The following is a 12,361-nucleotide window of genomic DNA, read 5'->3' on the forward strand; positions in this document are numbered from 1 at the left end:
TAGGCTGCGGTCACAACGAAGGAGCGATCACAGAAAAAGGAAATGTTGAAGTCGACAACACACCATATTTGGAAGGGAATTACTTATCTCTAACCGGTAATTATCAAAATATTAAAATTGCATACAGAAAATATTCTTATAAAAAATGTATTGATGTTAACAAATTCAAAGATGTACTTTCATACAAACTAAGTTTTTGCATACTAACCACTGTTTCCTATTCTAATTATAATAATAATCTTAATTAATAATTTATTCCATTTATTTATACGCATGTATGTATGTTTATTATATTTTTGCCGGTAATATTTTTCAATGTGTGTCAGTTGATCTAAATTCCACTGACCCAAGTGAAAAAAATTATGACTTGGAGATTCTCAACTAAGACGGACTTGAAAATTTGGCAGGGTACATCTGCCACTAACTTGGTAAAGACAACCCCGAAATTTGTGCATATTCAGAAAATTGTTCGTCTTATAGTTGTGTAGATCGCTTTTCAGAAGGAGGACTCTCAAAGCCAACAGATATGTTAATGAGCATTTGAAGACGTAAATACTACTGATGTGCATATATGTACAAATTACGTTCAGAAGCTCTTCGATTTAAGTAAAAGTAAAAAAAGTACTAAAGTAGTAGAGCTGGTTTTTAGAGCTAGAATGTATTTTAGGATTCGTTCCTTAAATAAAAACCTAATTAAAAATATGTACAGCAAAAAAAGAAAATTAAATGAGACAATAAATTGATATTTGGTCACTAAATATTCAATCTTTTTATTTGCATAAATGTATATGGTTGAAACAAACACAAAATTAAATAATACAATGCAATGAATATGTAGGTATATGTTCACTATAAAATATTCACTTATATTGATGTTAACTTTTGATGATATTCATGTTTTTGTATGCCTGCAATACAAAATTGCTTCTTATTGCAAAGAAAAAAAAAAACAACTGAAAATCAGCTGATTGTACGTTGGTCAACCGTGACGTAGATACGCAGAACGAACCAAATTTGAACTCGTCATTGCGCAATCTTTGTTTCTATCATTCTTGCATAACAGCATATAATTATTTAAGGCTACTATATGGCTTTATTTAGCCTTCATAAAACTTAAATAATTTGATACTTTTTATGCGTTATTTAGTAACCGAACTTTTTTAACATACTCAATTTCTCATTACAGCTTTTCACCATTATTTCGAATGTTTCAAAACTTTGATTATAGCCTTGACAGACGAGCAAAATTAATATGCATTAATTAAGAAGTGCTAATGCGCATTAAAAATTTACGGAGACAGACATCTGTCAAACAATAGTAGAAATCGGCCATTTTTGAGCAGTGGTGCCTACTAAAATTTGCATCAACATGGGTCAAATGCGCAAGTAAATGTAAATTAAGCTCGCTAATGCAAATTAGCGCCGTCGTTTGTCAGGGCTATAATGAAAACCGAAGATCCAAAATAGTTTGCAAAATAGAGCAAGAAAATAAATATTATATGTGTTGCATTTGCGCAAAGTTCATGAGAGAGAGCGACTAATCTAATTGCACCGACGTATAGTGAAAGAGGAGAAATAGTTACTTTTTATATCGGGGACCAGTATTGTAAAGAAGTCTCTAAAATTGAGATTTTCAATTGATACCATGTTTGCGACTTCTGCAATACAGTACGTGACAATCTATTGAAAACGAACAGGTCTAATATTTCACTATTATAAGAGCTTTGTTTTGTTTGCGCTGTTGCCTCAAAAGTTAACTTAATTCTTTGCAAAAAAAAAATACATTCGCTGTTTACTACAAATTAGTTTTTGTCAAATTTTACAAAAGTAAGTATTTAATATAATTGAATCAGTTGTTTTGAAACAAAATTTACACCCACTACTGATGTACAGCAAAAAGTATGTTCGCAGTTAAGTGTTTTAACGAAGTATCAACTAACGAACTACCAGATTAACAAGTTCGATCTGAATATTCCTATGATATTCAAAACGGCAAGCGAGAGTTGTTTTTATTTTTGTGACCAGTTAACTATCACGTCAAAAATTTGAGACTAGTCACAACCTGAGATTTTATTTCAAAATATCTGAAATAGAGACTAGAGATTCACTGTCTGCTGAGCAACCCGTTCACGGCCTGCTCCAAAGGCGTAAAGCTGCGTAAGGTCCTCCACCTGTAGCTACAATCTTTTTCCGATCAAAGGTTGCAATTTATATTACAATTCCGGAAATTTCATAAATAAATAAATTCAATTTGAACTTCATAGCACCAAGCCAAAATATTTGTACTATTTAAATGGCTTTTGAAAAACGTTTGTACAGATTCTTTAGTTATTTCTATTTAATTAAGGCCCGTATTGTCACCAGCGAAGCGAATGAAAATTTAGGCGAATTTTGTTATTCGAATTGCGAGCAGCGAGTGCATAGTAAATTCGCCCCGAAGTGGCGAAAGAACTAGAGAAAATGAATATTTGGTATTACCACTTGCGTATTTATAAAATTCGTTCGCCTCATCTGTCAAAATTTTTCGAATTTTTATTCGATTCGAGAGTGTAATTAAAAATGGAGAAAACGTTAGTAAAATTTTGAAATTTTATTTATTGTATTTAATTCATTACAAATTTAATTATTTTTAGAATAAAACGAGCTAAGAAGCAATTTGAAGTAATGGTGAAGTTACTGGAAAGAAATCCCGAGTTAGCCAGAGGAATGGCGCCGTTTGGCTCCACACAAAAAAAATAGGATGGAGTTGTGGGAAGATATTTCGGCTGAGTTAAACAATATCGGCCCTCCAATACGTAGTGACAGCGAATGGAATAAGGTGAGAATAAACAATTTTGATTGCATATATGTTATATATATATATACAATTTGTGTATTTCTTAGGTTTGGTTGGACTACAAATTAAAATTAAAAGGAAAAATTTCAGAAAATCGGAAAGAGATTGTAGCTACAGGAGGCTTAACGCCTTTGGAGCAGGCCGTGGACGAGTTGCTCAGCTTGCAGCAGACAGTGAATCCAAGCGGAGCCGCATTTGTAAGCACTGCACCTGCACCAGAAGATTTAGAGGAAGAAATCAGCACACATCTGGAAGATGTCGAGGTTCAGCCTGAACAGGCGGAAGAAATTGGCAACGTTAGCATTAGGTCTAGGCAGCCACCTACAAACGGAGTGGAGGAGCGCGAGAATTTGCGTATGAAGGCTTTGGAGAAGCAAGTAGAAACTCAAGAAAGCCTGGTCGGTATAATGAAAAATATTAATTTGGTGTGCAATGAAATTTCAAGAAAAACAGAAAAATTTACGAATTAAAAAAAGAAAAATTGGTGCCATATAAAATGAAAGAAGAAAAAAAGAAGGAAGAAAATATTGAAAAAATAGGCGACATAAAAAAATTTAAATAAAATTAAAGGAATTGGAATTAAAAAAACTTAAATACTCAAAATAAAAAAACGTATTTTCAGTGATTCAAAATTAATTTCATTTATTTTATTGTATGTTACATATACGTATAATTTACATATATTTTAGGGATGCAACTACACTATGACAATGCATTCGCAATTTGTCTTCGGCGATGTACTGCTACTATTCCACTGAAGTGTTCAACTGGTTAAAGTGGTACTACTACATCAACAAAAGTTTCTTGTCCAGGATCATTTACATTGGGTCTAATTATTGAATCCGTTTCGATCGAAAAACTTGACAATTCTATCGAAAATTATTACGTTGCAATCATTGAAACCGTATCGAAAATGAAGTTTTCGATGCAGTTGAACTTACTTGCCGACTTGATAAAATACATTTAGTGGCTAATAGATGGCGCTAATTTTCAAATCATTGAAACCGCAAAATCGAAAATATTCGTCGAAATCTATCCGTTGATGAGTGAACTGCGTAAATTGACAAAAATGGTGCATTTGTAAGTATATATGTAAAAAATAGCTGAGGACGCATTAAATTATGTTTAAAATTTGTGATTTAGAGACAAGAAACAAAAACACACCAACAAAAATCAATTTGAAGTACTAGTGGTTATCATGAAGTTGCATCCAGACATAGCTAAAGGATTTTCTTAAAGAGCACCCGCGGAAATAAATGCTTTTTGGGAAGACACTTCAGAAAAGTTAAACGCTATGGGCCCTCCAGTCAAGGACAAGACTGGATGGAAAAAGGTATAAAAAACAGCACGCGTTTATATTATCGGTTAATATTGGTTCATTTATAGGTTTGGACTGATTTTAAATTTGCAGTTAAAAGAAAAATTATTAAAAATACAAAGCAAATTTCTGCAACAGGGGGCCCTTCAACCAAATAAATTTAAGTTCCCTCGAAGAGGAGGTCAGCGCTATACTTTCCCTTAATAAATCAGTAGAGGGATTGAAAGGTATACAAAGTTTTGGAACATCAACAAACATTTCAGATGACATCCCTAGTACGAGTAAGAAGAGATAAATTGACGACATTTCTTCCCAGCCCCAAATGCAAAATGAAATATCATTTTTATCGTCTGACCAGTAAATGGAAGCAAATGGAGATACTGACCACCTGACCCACTGTACACCGCACAAGAAACAGAAAATAAATAAAATGAGTATTCTTGAGGAGCAAATAAAAAGATGGAGGACAATGTTTCAAAAGTTCTAAACACGCTTATGAAGCAACAGAGCGAACATGCACAAGAACAATCTGAAACAAACAGATTGATAAGAAAACTCTATGAAATTGAAAAAGATAAATTGAAAAAATGAAGCGACATAATGCTGTAATGGAAAAAAAAGAATTTTAAAACTTGAACTACAACATTTAAATAATCCATAAGTTTTTATTTTTAATTTCTAATAATTCGTTTAATGAATTTTTATGTCTATTTAAATAATTTTAATATGAATATATACTAACTTATATTAAAAAAAATCTAAAAAACTATCTCTAATCTATATGCATTTTCAGTTGTGTCCAGGTTTAACTCATTTATGTTTTCATTTGAATTAAAATGCAAACGAATATTATGCAATGCGCAGCATAAATTGACAATACGCGCTGCTTTATATGGTGCGTAATGTAGTCCTCGTTCACTACAAAGACAACGAAATACCGATTTTAATAAACCTATTGTTTTCTCAATAACAATTCGGCTTTTAGCATGATATGTGTTGAATCTCCTTTTTCGGACGCATGTTATTGGTTCCCTAAACGGAGTTGTGAGCCAAGGTTGAAGATTAATTTCAGTTATTTTATTGTATGTTACATACAGCGTTTAAAAAACTGCTGCAAGTTTCAGTTCATATGATTTTGCTTCTGCTACTGCTTCTGAAAAAATCAGAAGTCGCATGCTTTGACTGGCGCAAAAATCAAATAGCTACGAAAATCTGAAATCAGCATAAGTCGCCGTTATTCGTTTTTCTGCTTTCTGCTTTGCTGTTACTTTCGTTCGTACACATAAGTTGCTTTCGATCAAAAGCGTAAGTCGAAAAAAGCAAGAAGCGTCCGATTCGTGGAAGTCACCAGCAGTCGCCGTCTTGTTCTTTTTCCTCTTTGCTTTTACTTGCAATTAGAACGCTGCTAGACTCACACGTGTTCAGTTATGGCGCCAAGTGCATCATTTAAAATCTATTTGGGATAGACTTAATAGTCTTCACCCTACTGGCAATATGTGCTCAACTCCGAATTCCAGCTCTAATGAAATGCAGAACTATTTTTTTGATGAGGAAGACGAATTTTTAGAAGCGTACTTATCTCACGGCGTTAAATGGTGTTAAATCAGAAGTCAACAGTACAATCGATGTCTATTCAAAATTTGAAAACCTGAAACTTTCCTATCAAAGGATTAACATAGACGTTTTGTCTTATTGGAAAGGAAAACAGTATACCGACCAGGAATTATACGCAATTATGATAGTTATATAGTAATGTTTGTTATAACGTATCGCCAGCTCAGGTAAATGAAAATGGTCTAATTTATTAAAGTTTTCTCATTTATTTATTATTTTTATAACAGGTGTCGATTGAACGAGCTTTCTCTACTTTAAGACTGGTGCTTACCGACTATCGCAATCGATTAAGCCACGACGTTCTTGAGAACATATTGCTAGTAAATTTAAATCCTAGCTTTCTGGACATGTCCATTGATACGTTGCCACTTTTTGAACAAGAGGAACTTTGTAATGAATAATCAAAAAACGGAGTAATGAATGTAATGAAAGCAATGAAAAATTAATTTACTGTTATGTTTTTATGTTATTTTATTCCAACGAATTTTGATTTGGTTTTTTATTTTTGTAAACTTAAGAAAAATTAAAAAAGTTGATAATGAACAAAATAAAAATAATTCAAGTACACTATGAGTAATTGCCAAACTGCCAAAATCAAATGCTGCAAAATTTATTAAGTAAAAAATTAGCTTACTAAATATCTGTATATGGAATGCTAACGGTGTTAACCAACATAAATTAGAGATTATCAGATTTCTGTCTGAAAAGAATATAGATGTAATGCTTATTTCAGAAACTCATCTAACAAATAAAAATAATTTCAATATACCGGGATTCAGACTATATGTTACAAATCATCCGGATGGAAAAGCGCATGGTGGCACGGCAGTGTTGATTAGAAATCGTTTGAACCACTATGCTCTAGAATCTTATGCTACACCACAGTTACAAGCTACAACAATATCACTAAAAAATCGGGGTTGTAACTTAAACCTTACGGCTATATACAGTCCACCTCGTTTTAAAATTACAGAAATCGAATTTAAAGACTTTTTTGGAACACTAGGTCAAAGATTTCTAGAGGGTGGAGATTACAACGCAAAACACACGTACTGGGGCTCACGTCTTATTAATCCGAAAGGACGACAGCTGTATCAAACTGTTATAAATAGGCACAATAACCTTGAAATAATATCTCCTGGTAAGCCAACATATTGGCCTAGTGATCGTAAGAAAATACCAGATTTAATTGATTTTGCTGTAATCAAAAATATAGATAAATCGCACATAACAGCAGATACATGTACTGATCTATCTTCTGATCACTCCCGGTACTAATAAAATTATGTGAACAACCCATCGTTAATCCAAAAGTGAGTCTAACTTCTTATAAAACAAAGTGGCTAAAATATAAAAAATACGTCAGTAGCCACATTAATATTGAGTACAAAATAAATACAAGAAGAGATATTGACGAAAGTATAAGAGAAGTCAATGATATAATAACCAGCGCAGCTGTCTTAGCAACACCAAACAAAAGCTATAATCCGCTTGGTTTCAGAAAAATCTCTAATAGAGAAATAGAAATGCTTGTAAATGTAAAAAGGCGTGCAAGACGTGAATGGCAGATAAATCGTTCCCCTTCCACTCAGCTTCAATTAAAATCTGCTGTACGTAAATTAAAAAAAGCGCTTAAACGTGAGGAAGAATTGAACACCGAAATGTATATAAAGAAGCTGTGTCCGAATTCAAACAAGCGAAACTCCCTTTGGAAAGCCCAAAAGTCCATGAAGCCACCAACTCACTCCAACATGCCTATACGAGACTTGGGAGGCAATTGGGCTCGCAGTGACGAGGAAAAGGCTAATTGCTTTGCAAATCAATTACCCAACACAGCTAAAGAGTCGCTCGAGCCTCTTATGACTTCACCTTCTGAAATCATTGGTATCATCAAAGAACTTAACCCAAAAAAGTCGCCGGGACATGATAAAATTTCCCCAAAAATGCTAATTGAGTTACCAATTATTGCTGTAGAGGTGCTCTCTTTGCTCTTCTTAGTTTCGGATACTATCCAATTTCATGGAAAAAGTCGCAGATTGTCTTGATAGTTAAACCAGGGAAAGACTTAACACAGCCGTCTTCATACGGACCAATCAGTGTTCTACCCTGTCTTTCAAAAGTATTTGAAAAAGTATTACTATCAAAGATATCTCCTTTCCTTCACGAAAATAACACAATACCAATGCATCAATTCGGATTTCGTGCGAAACATGGCACAATAGAGCAAGTAAATAGAATTACTAACGAGATAAGGAAAGCATTTGAGCACATGGAGTACTGTTCAGCAATATTTCTAGATGTAGCTCAGGCGTTTGATAAGGTGTGGCACGAAGGTCTTTTATATAAGATTAAAAAAATTCTACTTTTAGAATTGTATAGAACCTTGGAGTCTTATCTAAAAAATAGAAAATTTATGGTAAAAGTGGGAGATTTCATATCTGATGAACGTCAGATAAGGGCTGGTGTACTCCAGGGCAGTGTTTTAGGCCCAACACTATACATCATATATACAGCAGATCTCCCAGCAGCTAATAATATATTAACTTCAACTTTTGCGGTCGACACAGCTATAGTTAGCCGTAACAAATGCCATATTTTAGCATCAAGAATATTAACGGAGCATTTAAGTTCTGTCGAAGAATGGAATAAGCACATTACATTTTCGCTAAGACCAAAGATGTGCCCGGCAGTAAAAATAAACAATATCTTAGTACGCCAAGCGAACGAAGTAACATATCTTGGTATTCACCTAGATAGAAGGCTCACGTGGCGAAAACACGTATCTAGTAGAATAACATGTATGAAGATTAGAGCTGCAAATTTAAATTGGCTTTTAAATAAAAACTCCAAACTTAGCATAGACAACAAAGTGATCTTATATAATGCAGTCATAAAGCCGATTTGGATGTTTGGCATTCAACTGTGGGGTACGACCTGTGCAACTAATATTGATCTAATACAAAGGTTCCAATCAAAAATGCTTAGAACAATCACGTGTTCACCATGGTACATGCGTAACGAAAATATCCATAAAGACCTTGGTATTCGTATGGTAAAAAAGAAGTAGAACTAAATATATATCTAAACTCCGAGTTCACCCAAACCCTTTGGCTAATGCTTTGGTACATTCCTGCGATCAAACACGACTTAAAAGAAGAGATATGCCTGCGTATTGAAGAGCGACGTAACACCAAAACAGCTCGATCACTTGCTTGAGTCTGTCTAGTTTTTAAATAGATTTAAGATTTTATTACTTATTGTTAGGCTTTAAAAAAAAGCAGATACAATAAATAAAATTATTTTGAAAAAAAAAAAATGCCAAACATTTCTTTAAAGTCGTAGCTAATCAAAAATGGTCGCAACGGCCGACTTCCACGAATCGGACGCTTCTTGCCTTTTTCGACTTACCCTGCTGATCGAAAGCAACAGCCACAAAAATCAAAAGTAGCAAAAAGCCGAATGCATTACTTTTCGCGACTGTGACTGCCAACGACTGTCGAAAATTGTCGATAGCTGCTGCGGCAACTTATGCTGATTTCGGCACAATTCCGATTTCTTCGGCGCCGCGATTTGAAGGTACCGTTGGAAAGAGGAAGTCTTCCTTATTAAAAAACATATAGGGTTATAGGGTCCGCAAACGTTTAGTTTAGGAGATATTCGACCTTAAATTTCAAAAATTCGCAAAATTCGAACATTTCAAGAAGCTATTTCAGCACGATAAACACACTTTATTCACATTTTTTTCTTCAAATTAATTAAATTACGCTATAATCTTTAAAATAAATCCATATTTTACACTTTTAGCAGGTTTTTACCTAAGAAATCTTTATTTTAAAAATTACTTTTTACACTCGTAGTGAGCATCATTTATGTGCTAACAATTATAAGGAAATGGAGCGCTGCCATATGATAATAAGCAAATATGAGCAATTCGCTGAATTTCTCTATTTTGATATAATTCCTCTTTCTTTAATTACCAATTTTAGTTCTAATAAAAACAAGTGTGTCTATAAATTATATCTCAAATTAAAATGAGTATGAACAATCTTTCCATGCATATGGATTTTTTCTTATTCAAATTTAATAAACAACTAGGTAATATATAATAATATTACGTATTAAAGTAATAAAATGCTTAGGTTACGTCGGGTATTGGCTGGATCAGGATTATCTTTTTAAAGGAGGAAAGGAGTACAACACGAAAGTACTTCGGTCACCCCGGGTATTCGCTCGACGAGGGTTATTTTTTTTAGAGCGCGGCCGAAGGCCGCCAACGCAGAAAGGAATACTACACGAAAGTACTTCGGTCACCCCGGGTATTCGCTCGACCAAGGTTATTTTTTTAGAGCGCGGACGAAGGCCGCCAACGCAGAAAGGAGTACTACACGAAATTACTTCGGTCAACGCGGGTATTCGCTCGACCAGGGTTATTTTTTTAGAGCGCGGCCGAAGGCCGCCAACGCAGAAAGGAGTACTACACGAAAGTACTTCGATCATCCCGGGTATTCGCTCGACCAGGGTTATTTTTTTAGAGCGCGGCCGAAAGGCCAACGCAGAAAGGAGTACTACGCGAAAGTACTTCAGTCAATCCGATATGATTAAATTTTACAATATTATCAAAGATTTTTACTTATTTGTCTTTATTGAACATAAATCGCAAATTATACATATACATATGTAGATGGAAAAAGTTTTCACAACTCAATATTATAACTTGAAAAATGTTGGAAAGTATGTTTTAGTATAATTAATATAGAAAAAAGAATCACGGAAAGAAACAAACAAAGAAATATCGTTAAGAATCCTACAAATTTGGTATTTAAGATGTGGCAACGCTTGTTTTCCTCATAATTGTAAACAATCTAACCTTTGCAGCGATGAGTGAGATAAGTGATTTTTAAATTAATAAATTTGGGTAAAATATCACAAAATAAAAGTGAAATGTGAACTTATTGCAATCTTTAAAGTATATATTTAAATATACCAAGTGAAAAATGTAAAAAAAATACTGAAACTTAGAGAAATACCATGTGTTTTTAGTGCAAATTTTTGAATCTTTAATCGTGAATATTTTGAAAAATATAAATTATTTTAAAATTATTTTTGGATATTCCTCCTCTGGACATACCCCATTTATATGGAAATTCGGTTTTTTTACCCCTCCGCCAAAGTAATCGGAATCGTGCCCTGATTTCTGATTTTCGTAGCTGTTTGATTTTTGCGCCAGTCAAAGCATTCGACTTCTGATTTTTTCAGAAGCAGAAGCAAAAGCAATTGCATACTTTTTGATATCGCTCGCAGTTGAAGTAGCGAATAGCAACAATATTGCGACTTCTGCTAATTCGACTGCAGTTTTTTAAACACTGGTTACATATACGTATATTTTACATATATTTTAGGGATGCAACTACACTATGACAATGCATTCGCAATTTGTTTTCGGCGATGATCTGCTACTGTTCCACTGAAGTTTCCTTCAACTGGTTAAAGTTTCTTGTCCAGGATCATTTACATTATATTGTTTGCAAATATTGTGTAAAGCACAACAGACATTTACAATCACAGTTGCTTTACTAGGAGGATATCGTAGTTTACGTTCACCCAGTATAGAACGAAACCGGCATTTCACCACTCCAATTGTCCTTTCAACTAAGGTCCTTGCCTTTGCATGTTTTTTATTAAAATTTGAATCCGCTGTTCCTGCTAAAGTGTTTCGGAAAGTCGTCCATAGATACTCACGTAGTGGATAACCAGAATCACCTAAAAGATATTTAATTTTAGTATTTATGTATGTACATACACATACAAATTGTAGTTACCTAAGTAAACCGAATTATGATCCCTTCTATTTGGTATGTTTGCTTCAGATATGTTTTTAATGAGCTATTTTTTCACACAAATGAGTCGTGGTTAGATCCTCCATATCCTGCATCGACACACCGTATTACCATTTCCTGATCGCACTCCTGATTAAAATTTATTTTTTAAGACGAAATATTAATAAGTAATAATTAATTTATTTAGTTGCTACTTACAATCATCGCATTAAAGAATGGTTCACCTATTTTTCTCCTGCGTAATTTGAATCCACCTCGATTATGCAATGGTGCGAGTTTGGCTATCAAAAAGATCACCAGAAATATTCTTGAAGCAACCATATTATCTGGAAAGTTTAAAGCTGAAGTGGTCCTGTTACCACGTATTCCAATAAAAAAATCCACGTTTTTCTCATGGGTAACTATATGTTGCACGCTCACGTCGAATCTATTTGTGTTACGGATTAACCAAAAATATTGTGCACCAATTAATATATATAAATATTTTATTCTTAAAGATTTAAACTATTTGTTCGAAATTTAAATAAGAAGTCTTTAAAGACGTACAAACAAATTTCGAATCAGATCAAATGATCAAGAGAAATTGTTTTCAATGCCCTTAAGCGTATACAGGATTTTAAAACCATTTCCAACGTTGCACGCAAAGAAAAAACCGAAAAATTTCAACAGAAATATACCGCAGAATTACTACCATCTCCAGAGGATGGTGTTTTTTTTCCTGGGATGGTATAGGTCCGCTCCATATGATTGATGGAT

The 12,361-nt window shown here is 33.8% G+C and overlaps 1 long non-coding RNA gene across 1 annotated transcript; it reads right to left on the minus strand.

Annotated features, from left to right (window-relative positions):
* Positions 1-10,330: 10,330 nt before the first annotated feature.
* Positions 10,331-12,025, minus strand: LOC115066314 (uncharacterized). Its single transcript, XR_003845920.2, has 3 exons — positions 11,804-12,025; positions 11,588-11,734; positions 10,331-11,528 (listed from the first exon to the last, which is right to left on the minus strand). It is a non-coding gene; the product is annotated as an uncharacterized LOC115066314 (long non-coding RNA).
* Between the last annotated feature and the right edge of the window lie 336 nt (positions 12,026-12,361).

Source organism: Bactrocera dorsalis, chromosome 1, assembly GCF_023373825.1.
Source record: "Bactrocera dorsalis isolate Fly_Bdor chromosome 1, ASM2337382v1, whole genome shotgun sequence".
Classification (NCBI taxonomy): domain Eukaryota; kingdom Metazoa; phylum Arthropoda; class Insecta; order Diptera; family Tephritidae; genus Bactrocera; species Bactrocera dorsalis.